Raw genomic sequence first — 9,768 nt, 5'->3', positions numbered from 1 at the left:
GTACTGGCCTAATTCATCCCTGCTCCCGTTGTTAGGTGTTAATGTGTTGTTAAGTGTGAATTTGTACCTGTTTCCCTGAGGTCTGGCTTTTTTTCTGGAAAACCATAACTCTGGTCTTGTCCAGATTGACTGTCGGCGCCCAGGTCTGACAGTGCTGCTCCAGCAGTGCCAGGTTCTGGCGCAGCCTCTGTTCTGTGGGCGACAGCGGGACCAGGTCGTCTGCACAGAGCAGGAACTCGATTTCCATAATTAATGCAGATCAGTAAATCAAGGGACAAAACAATTATTGCGCCCGGGTCCTCAATGGGCTTTGACGTGCTAATGCGTTGGTTTAACAGTCCGGGTGTGGCAAGCCTCTAATGTCTCCCGACTTTGGCAAAAGGCACCCGCCTTTCATTGGAAGACAATGAACATTCTAGCCGTACATGTAAATATAGTGTAAATACACCAAGGGATTGGGTGAGCTCCCATCACAAAAAAAACTGCGAACCTGCACTACAGCGACCACAGTATAGTATGGAGACCAAGACCTTTTACGGGAAGAGATGGGGTGCTTCTGCCGCCCCAGCTTCCAAAGAGCGAAGGGTAAGCAAATACAGCAGACTTCATCTGAAATACGCAATTACAGCGCATATTACAAGGTATTATTGCCGTTTTGAATTTTAAATTCAATTATAATTATTTCTTCGTAGCCTGTTCTTCAAGAATACACCACACGGGCGAAACAATCTTCGAAATCTACCACCAGGACAGTAAAAAAGAAAGCGCTAAGACGGAAAAAAAGAAAAGTTTATTTTGATGTCTGTTCCGCGACTGATTAGTACTACTGTGTGACTTTATTTCTTACATGAATTATTTAGTTATTTTGCCACAGGCCGTGGGTCTCCGCTCTCGGCCACTGGCCAGGGTGCCAACACGTAGAAGCAGCATCTGTGTGGAGACATTTCGGCAGCAGCGGGAGCAGTACGATGCATTATTGGGGAGGATTGGGAGGCTAGAAACACTCCTGAAAATGCAGCGGAAGGAGACAGAATGTTCCAGCAGTCAAACAGTTGAGCAGCTGTCTCCCGAAAAGTAACTCTCCCCGCAGCGCAGGTTGCAATGCCTGGCGGAAGCTCTGCCCCCCGCAGAACACACACCTCCTCAGGACACTCCATCCCGGCCTCTCGGCTCACCACCGCGCAGGAATTTGTTGATGCTGTCCCCGCCGTCTATCTCCCCCCAGGAAGCACCGTTCACAGAGCGGAATTCACAGACGCCAGTGGGACGAATAATTCTCCCAGATATCCAACTGCTACCCATCACTCAGGAGATGGAGGGGGGGTTGTACTTGCAGTGCATCGGCATAGACGGGAAAGCAAGAGCCGACCGCTACGCCGCCCTCGTGTTTCGAAATCTTGTGACTTTTGAAATTTACTGGGGGTGGACCACGTCTGTAAATTTCGATGGGTCCAGAGGCAAAAGTGCCTTGCCTTGCAATCTCCGGGAAACCATTAGTCGCATGGTGAATCGGAGATTCTCAACCCTTACTTCGTGCGACTGGAAAAGAATTCGTGATCGGATCAACGAAATGCTTCGTACAAGGAGGCGCTCTTTTTCTCTAGTCTAACAGTCTGTCCACAAACAAAACATTCCTGTTAGACAAGAGGAATTGAAAAAAACAATTTTGTTAATGGAAAGCGGTGTGTGTGTCTCTCTCTGCTGGATGTCCCTCTCACTCTCTGCTGAATGAATAAAAGCATTTTATTAAAAACGCGTTTGCATTTGTCTGGTTTTTATTTTGGTCCCTTTTAACTGTTTTTCGATCTACTGTATTGCTTTTAGATGCCACTTTTAAAGGTGATATGTAAAATAAAGTTTTTTATTATTGTTATTGAGAAACATGATCAGATTTTCCCTGGTTCAGAAAAAAAGATCTAAAGTGCTACACTTAACATTCTTAATTCAATGTATTTAAAGCAGTGAACTACTTTAGGTGTAACATAACATTCAGAAATACAATCGAGAATAGTTTTGTGGTGTTTGTTTAGATGAAACGTTCCTAAAACGTATAACGTAACAAAATTAAAGTCGATTAAAATCTGTAATCTTTCCACTTGTACCGTATGTCATCGGAAAGTTTCTGCTTTGTGTAAGGATAGTATCAAAAAGTAATCTTAAATGGTGAGAAAGCTGTGCTCAATGTATTTAAGGGACTTAATAGTAAAAGGAGATGCTTCATATTGCTTGACTAATTTTAAAAACTAAGTTATAAATGCAGACGCTCCCTCGGTGCCGCGCCGGGTGTAAATATCAAAATATACATTCGTCCCGGGCACAGGCCGAAGAGCTCCCAGCTGGGGTGCGCGGGGAAGAGCAGGACACTAGTGAAAGGCGGGGTTTAGGAAGGCGTACAGTCTGGGCAGGTATAGATTACACTTTTCTAAAACGTATTTGAAAAATAAAAACGTTTACAATCTAATCCCAAAATCCCAAGAAATATAAATCTAAACGGGTAGAAAGCTATGCTGAAAGTTTATTAAGATACCTAGAATACAGAGATACTGTATCAATTTATGTTGCATTAGCCTGATTATGATAAAAAAACACATATAATTAAACACGCGTTTGCGATTTAAATCAAAACACGATTTAAATCAATATAAATGTTTATATTGTATCGCATACTGTCCAGCCTTCATTTCTCTATAAAAATTTACTCTATAACACACACACACACAATAGAAGCAGGAAGCAGAAGCAGGGACCGTTATCAGAAGGGAAGAAGGTGACTATTCATTGTTATCAAAAATGACTTAGAATCGATCATGTTGTGATATTTTGAAATATAAAAGTCAATTGATTGTCCATAATATTGCTATTCTATTTTTTCCAAGAAATGTTTGTTAAAAGAAAAATCCAGCACCAGCTGGATTTGAACACACAATCCGTGAGTTGGTTATTGGGCACGTAGACCAGTAGGCTACAAGGGAAGTTGCATCAAGAGAGAGGCGAAACAGCCCTACAAAGCCCTGTCGCAGTACACGAATATAATCATATTGTTATTAATTTCTTTAGATACGCGATTCCATATTATATTCCCTTTTAATCAAATTCTAAAAGTATGCTTGTTGACTCCGGTATCTCTTTAGTTAAAGACTTTGATGCTTAAAATGTTTAGGGAGAAATGGAATACTGGTGTGTATTTTTTCTTTAAAGTACCAAGACCAGCCATATACTGTATGTTTATGTTCCAAAATTAATATCGTTTATGGCCTTCACACGCGTTACAGTATGCTCCTATTCTTTTTATGCTCAGCTACTAAGAATACCCTTCAGTGGTAAAATTCAATATCTACAACGGGCACAGCAAAGACGTTTACTGTAAGTCTTTTTACGACAGACCAACGGACCACGAGTGCCCCTGTCGGTCAACCAATCACGTACTGCGGTGCCGTGCGTCATCTTGCGTCACAATGCGCGACGCCACCTGCGGTACGTGTCTGTAACGCACACTTTGATTGGCTGCATCTGTAGGTCCAGGTGAAATTAGACTCAAAGCTGATAAACTACCGACATTGCATGTGACAAAATTTACATTGCTTGACACCCTCAGAGTCCAGTGTGTTTAGTAAATGCCTGATTGTTTCACGGTCTGTAACAAATCCTTCAGAAAAGCACTTAGTGTGCATCCTTTTGTTTCCATAAACCCTGCCAGATGTATTCATTGAAGTATTCATTCACTGAAGAAATATGACTAGCAAAGGAGAGGAAGAGTGAAAGCCAGCAAGATCCTGAGACAAAAGAGGAAAAAAAGAGCTGGAAGAGCCTGGGTCAAGAGTAGGCCTTCAGAAACAGCACATAAGGGCAAAAGAGAGTCTGCAGCCAAGAGCCCAGCTTGTGCAAGTCTCTGTGAAGCCTTCCAAATTCAGGCAAGCAGCATTGAGACACTTAACAAAAATAAGATCCAGCATCCAGAGAAAGACAAAAAGAATGACCAAGAACTTCTATCAACTAGAATTCAGAGAGATGCCAAACCTATCAGTGACAACAAGAGAGAACACAGACCCTGCAGAATGTCAGACAGAACTACAGAACAGGCCTGGGCCACTACTGGAATCTGGGCTAGAGAGCAACTCCATCCCCGCTGAGCTCCCACAGCACAGAGACGGAGAGGAGAAAACTCCAACAGAAGACCATCAGCAAAAACACAAACAAGCAGTCATGGCCAACAATGATAATAAATTCAAAGAAGAAGAAGGAATGAAGGATTTGGAGGACAGGGATGAGGAAAGGACTCCTAAAGTAAATGAGGACATGGGAAATGATAAGGAAGAGGCAGAAACTACAGATAATGAAACACCAAAGGATGAAAATAACATCGTGAAAATGGTGTCAGGGGTGAGGATGAGATTGAAAAAACAAAGAATGAACCAGCAGGAAAAAATGATGTTTGCGCTTAAATTGACAAAGTTGAGGAGATACAGGAGTTACAGAGTAAGGCAAAAACAGAGGAAAACGACATTGGTGCCATTTTCCCGGGAGAAGCTTCCTGTGGAGCAGACACAGAGAGAAGCACACCCAGCCCCTCTGAAGCCCCTGCTGTGCAGCTACAGTTCCAGACCCCTCTAGACCAATAAAACTCTGCAGCTGACACAGAGGCCCCAACTGAACTGAGAGGACAGGAGGGCCAGACTGATGGAGCCCCCTGTATGCCATCCACAGCCCTGGGACACGAAGGGCTAACAACTACAGAAGCACAAAAGAGACTCGAGCCCAAGGATGAAGAGGGAAACAAGGAAGATGAACTGAAAATAGAGGAAAAAGAGGTGGGGGCCATACTTAACACTGAAACACATAAAGAAGAAAATAAGCAAAATGGTGAAAATGGTACCGGTGAAAAGGATAAGAGAGAAAAAATAAAGAATAAGGCAACAGAAATAAATAATGATTGTGATGAAAATGACAAAGGTGAGAGCAGAGTTTCAGAAGATGGTGAGAAGGTGACACCACACAGCACCGAACCCCTGGTGTTGCCCGAATCACAGACACAGAGAACACTCTGCTCTACTGGAACTTCACAGAGCCCTGTTCCTGCCACACTGCCCCTTCACCCACAGGGGAATGATATGGAGAGACAGACGACAGGAATGGAGAAGCAGAAGATGAGAAATGAGTCTGACCTTAATGTCAACAGCCCCAGAGAAAGAACAGTGACTAAGAACCAAATGCCCAAAAAACTCTTTCTTAACTTCATAAGTTCCAAAAAATTACAATATACCATAAAAAGAAACATAATAATAACAAATGTATTTCTTATTATTACTTTTAAATTATTTAACAGGTGCCAGATACTGAATGGAAAAATATATGTGATAACCACAAAATTCAACACTACTACTTTAGAACAGAAAAAAACATACTCTCTGTTCATTAACCGCAGGATGGCAGCAATATAGCGATACTTGTCTCCAATTAACGCTTGATACTTGATTTTCTGGAATCAAATTCTTTACTTACCATTTGCATGACAATTTTCATCAGATCCGTTCCTATATTTATAATTTAAGAAGGTACAGCTTTCTTTTTTATTAATTAGATTGTTAATATTGCATTAACGATGGTACTTATTGTAATTGTATTGTTTTGATAAACTATTAATTGAAATAGAAAAGGGTATTGTATATTTTATTGTACTGTATGACTAATATAAATGCAAAATATTATTTAAATAATTTCAAATAAACTTATAAAATTATCATGTTATATGCACTGATTCTAAATGAAAATGGATATTTATCAAAGATCTTGGATTTTAAAAATAAAAATGTCAACTTCCACATTATTTCACAGGTGGTAGATACTGATCTAAACTATGAAGAAATACATAAAGTACAGTTATAAAATAAACACAAAATGCAACCCTAGTGTAGATTTTTAAGGAGAGAATAAAATCTTACTCACTGATTCTAAACATCAAGGTGCCAGTTATATTGATATTATTGACATTTAATGCATGGTATTTTTTAAAAGGATTCACAAAATACAGATCTTATTTTTCTGAGACAATGCAATCTGTACCACACATAAGGGAGCCCTTCAATAAACTTCAATTTTATTTATGTCAGTTAACATTATCTTGTCATGTACAGTAGCTATATTTACACACGTATAGTTCACGTGTAATTATCTGCGCAACTGCCTATCTTTAAAAATTATTAAGTGCAATGATTTTGTATTAAATATTGTATTGTTGAAAATAAAACAGCTTCATTACTACATTTTAAACATAAACTCTACTGTGCCCTTCATGTATGAATTCATTTCTGTTCTCATGTGATGTATTTTTGCGTTAGAAGCGAATTCAGGTGAAGTATGCTTTCTTCTGAAGCAGCCTACAGGATACCGTACACAGTACCCCCTGTTTTAGCCCTGTGTTTCTCCAGCAGCCAATGCAGTGCTTTCCCAGTGTAGCCAGTTCAGGAGAACAGTCTATGACATCATATAGCCAAACATCCATTCAGGCTGTGTTACCGAATCATGGTGCGGGTATATCTACTAATTCCATCCACTTGGATGAATTTGTTTGGCCCTTACTGATATTGTGTTTTAATGTCCTGCCAGGCAGTACGGTGATTGTTTTGCTTAAATTTATTTTTATAAATCACTTTTGCTTGCAGTTATATCACCTCCAGGTCTCAACTTCTACCCACTGAAGCGCAGCAGGGTTGAACTTGGTCAGTACCTGGATGGGAGACCTCCTGGGAAGCAATGGTTGCTGCTGGAAGTGGTGTTAGTGGGGAGTTATCCTGGCATCTGGGCCAAATTTCCCCCCTCCGCCTTTACCGTGGCCTCCAAATTATCCCCATGTATAATTGGCTTGCACTTGCCCTGCAATGGACTGGCACCCCGTCCAGGGTGTACCCTGCCTTGCACTAGTTGCCTTCACCGTGACCTTACCAGGAAGCGGAGTGAAAATGAATAGATGGATGGTTTGGAATAGACACAGAACTTAATTAAATGACTTTCTAAAGAAGGAGGCTTTGAGTCTGGTGCTATATGTTATGTAGAAGAGCCTGGAGGACAGGAGACCTGAGTCAGTAGAAGAGTAGTAAGTCAGGTACTGAAGTACCAAACCATGCTGACCCTTATATTTAATTATGTTTATGGTACATCAGTCACATTTTCATGCAAATCAATCCCAGAACTTCTTTGAAGACCGGAATTTATACATAGTCACACAAATCAAAATAAACATACAACTACTCAAATCGATCAGAATTTCTTTTATTGGCCTATGTTAGCATCATGTATGATAATGCATATTTAGGCAGTTGTTGTAGCTATAATTTCATTTGAAACAGAAACATATCTGTGCTGTTGACCTCAACCTTACAAACAAGTCTGATTAGTCCTCAGCCAGAAATGATCACGTGTCACATGTGTGACTGGATGATGTACACGACTGGCAAATAGCATTTGAGTTTGGTTTAAATGTGGGCCCAAGGCCTTTAGGAACCTTACCAGTTTGTATTTGGTAAATAACAATGATGTAAACTAAAATTGTTAAAAAAAATTGTGTTTAAAATGTAGTTGCTGTAGGACTCCAGTAAGGAGTATGGCTTGTGTTTTAATTGTTTTTTTTATATCAGAAAGGATTTCACCGGCCTGGCAAAAGTAGGAAGACTAGTTATTGGTGTAACTTTGAAATGGACACTTTATTAAGTTAACATTGTTATATTGAGGTGAATGAGTGCTCAGGTGATACAGAGAACTGATAGTGAGCTGGTCTCTGGAGTTGATCCAATAAATCTTTGGACAGGTAGATAATCATGTTCCTAAACCCACTAAGTTTACTCTCACACAGCATTTATGATTATATATGCATCTGGTATCTGTATTTGTACATGCTATGTGTATTTTGCACAATATTACATCTAATCACCTGTCAGAGTATTTTAAATCTGCATCAGTGTGGTTTGGCTCTGGCTCTAAGGGAGGAATGAGTTACCACTGAACTGAAATGAGGTGTGTTAATTGCAACTCCTTACTTTAGGAACATTTATAAAGGACCACAAGGTGATTACCATAAGCCTGGTAATTCTGTTGGTTAAATACTGCATATGACTTGTATGACTACAATGCAAATTATAAATCAATTATATATTAATATGACATAAAATTAATGTTTTGGTATACCTCTCCAACTCATACAGAATAAGTCTAATTTGGATATAATGTTGTCATACAACATAGTCAGTGATTACTTTGAAATAGCTGGTTTCTTCACATTGAGTTTATACAAAAGCTCACCACAAGGCACCTTAGAATATTCTGATTGTATTCAGTAGTTGAAATCTACCACAGAAGGAATTAAAGTAATGTAATTATAATATAATAATATGTTGGTCTGGTAATTTTCCACAAGATGTTCTGTATTATTACTGTCTTGCTGTTCTCTGGTGGCATTAAATGATAAAAGTCCCAGTGATTTTTACCATGAAGGTAATTGCTTTGGTCTGTTTCACGCAGTAAAAACTGAAATTATATACACAAAAACAAGATTTATAACCAACTTATTGCTTAGAGGTTGGTCACTCCTCTTCACTCTGCCTGTCCTGGTGTAAATCAGCGATGGTTCAATGTGTTAGCCAGAAAATGTTTTTTCTTCTTCAGGCTGTGTGTGAAACCTTTGCTTTTATACATTATACATGTAGTTATCTGGTCCTTTGCAGTAAGACTACTGTAACAGTCCCAGTGTCCCCAGGAAGCAGTGATTCCATAAGGAATGCATGAGGACAGTGAAGATTAGAAATGTACAGATTAGAAGAGGTTTTGTGGGGAACAGACCTCACCCTTCAATGTGAATAACCCAGAGACATCACGTGTCCTTTCATTTAGCGTGGACTGTTTTCAAGACATTAACTTACAGCTAATTGTTGAACTTTCATTTTTTTAAGAGTACCTCTCTTGTATAAGCATGTCAAAATGTATTACAATTAATCCTTCATGAGATTTTATTTGTAACATTTTTAATGATTAAAATATTAGGCTGTTTCAAACTAAAATATTTTAGGTGCTGTTACAGCGGCGATGCAATGTTAGTGCAGTGCAATGACCTGTTCTCTCTCCTTCTTGTGGTCAATATTTATAACTGCAGTCTATGTTTTGTAGTTCTGTTTGACTAACATCTGAATGAAAAACATCCAGATCCCTAGTGTCTCACAGTAGCTTCTGTGATCTGTCTTTAGAAATAGAGCTGATTTGCTTGCATTTTACATATACAATAAATATCACAAAATAAAAATAAATTCCTAATTATGCCCAGTTATTGAAAGATTTTATCTGAGGACATTTATTAGCTATAATGTTAATAAACATTGTTTTATTTGTAATTTTCAGTTTCATAGCCTATTAAGCTAAATACTAAAATACATCTACACATTCTTTCTGTGTGTTTATTACACTGCATTTATAAATGATGTACTGTACAAACCCAGCTCTATTCGGTGTTGTAGCAGCTCTGCAGCTGTTCTCAGTCTCAGTCCTCTGTGGTTCCTGTTGATGAGCCAGAGCAGCTCCTGTAGAGCTGAGGGAGGTTTTTGTACAGACGTTTATCACTGTGTGAGAGGCAGGCTTCTATCCTTCTAACAGTAATAATCTCCTGCATCTTCAGCCTGGCCTCCTGTAACTCTGGACCGTCAGGTCTGTCTGTGTCCAATTTCTATGACCAGGCTGTGGTCATAGAAACAAAGTGATTTTAGTTTCTATGAAAATAAATGTATTGAA

Source organism: Lepisosteus oculatus, chromosome 18 (genome assembly GCF_040954835.1).
Source record: "Lepisosteus oculatus isolate fLepOcu1 chromosome 18, fLepOcu1.hap2, whole genome shotgun sequence".
Taxonomy (NCBI): Eukaryota; Metazoa; Chordata; class Actinopteri; order Semionotiformes; family Lepisosteidae; genus Lepisosteus; species Lepisosteus oculatus.
The sequence above is the reverse complement of the archived record's forward strand: the minus strand, read 5'-3'. Positions refer to the sequence as shown.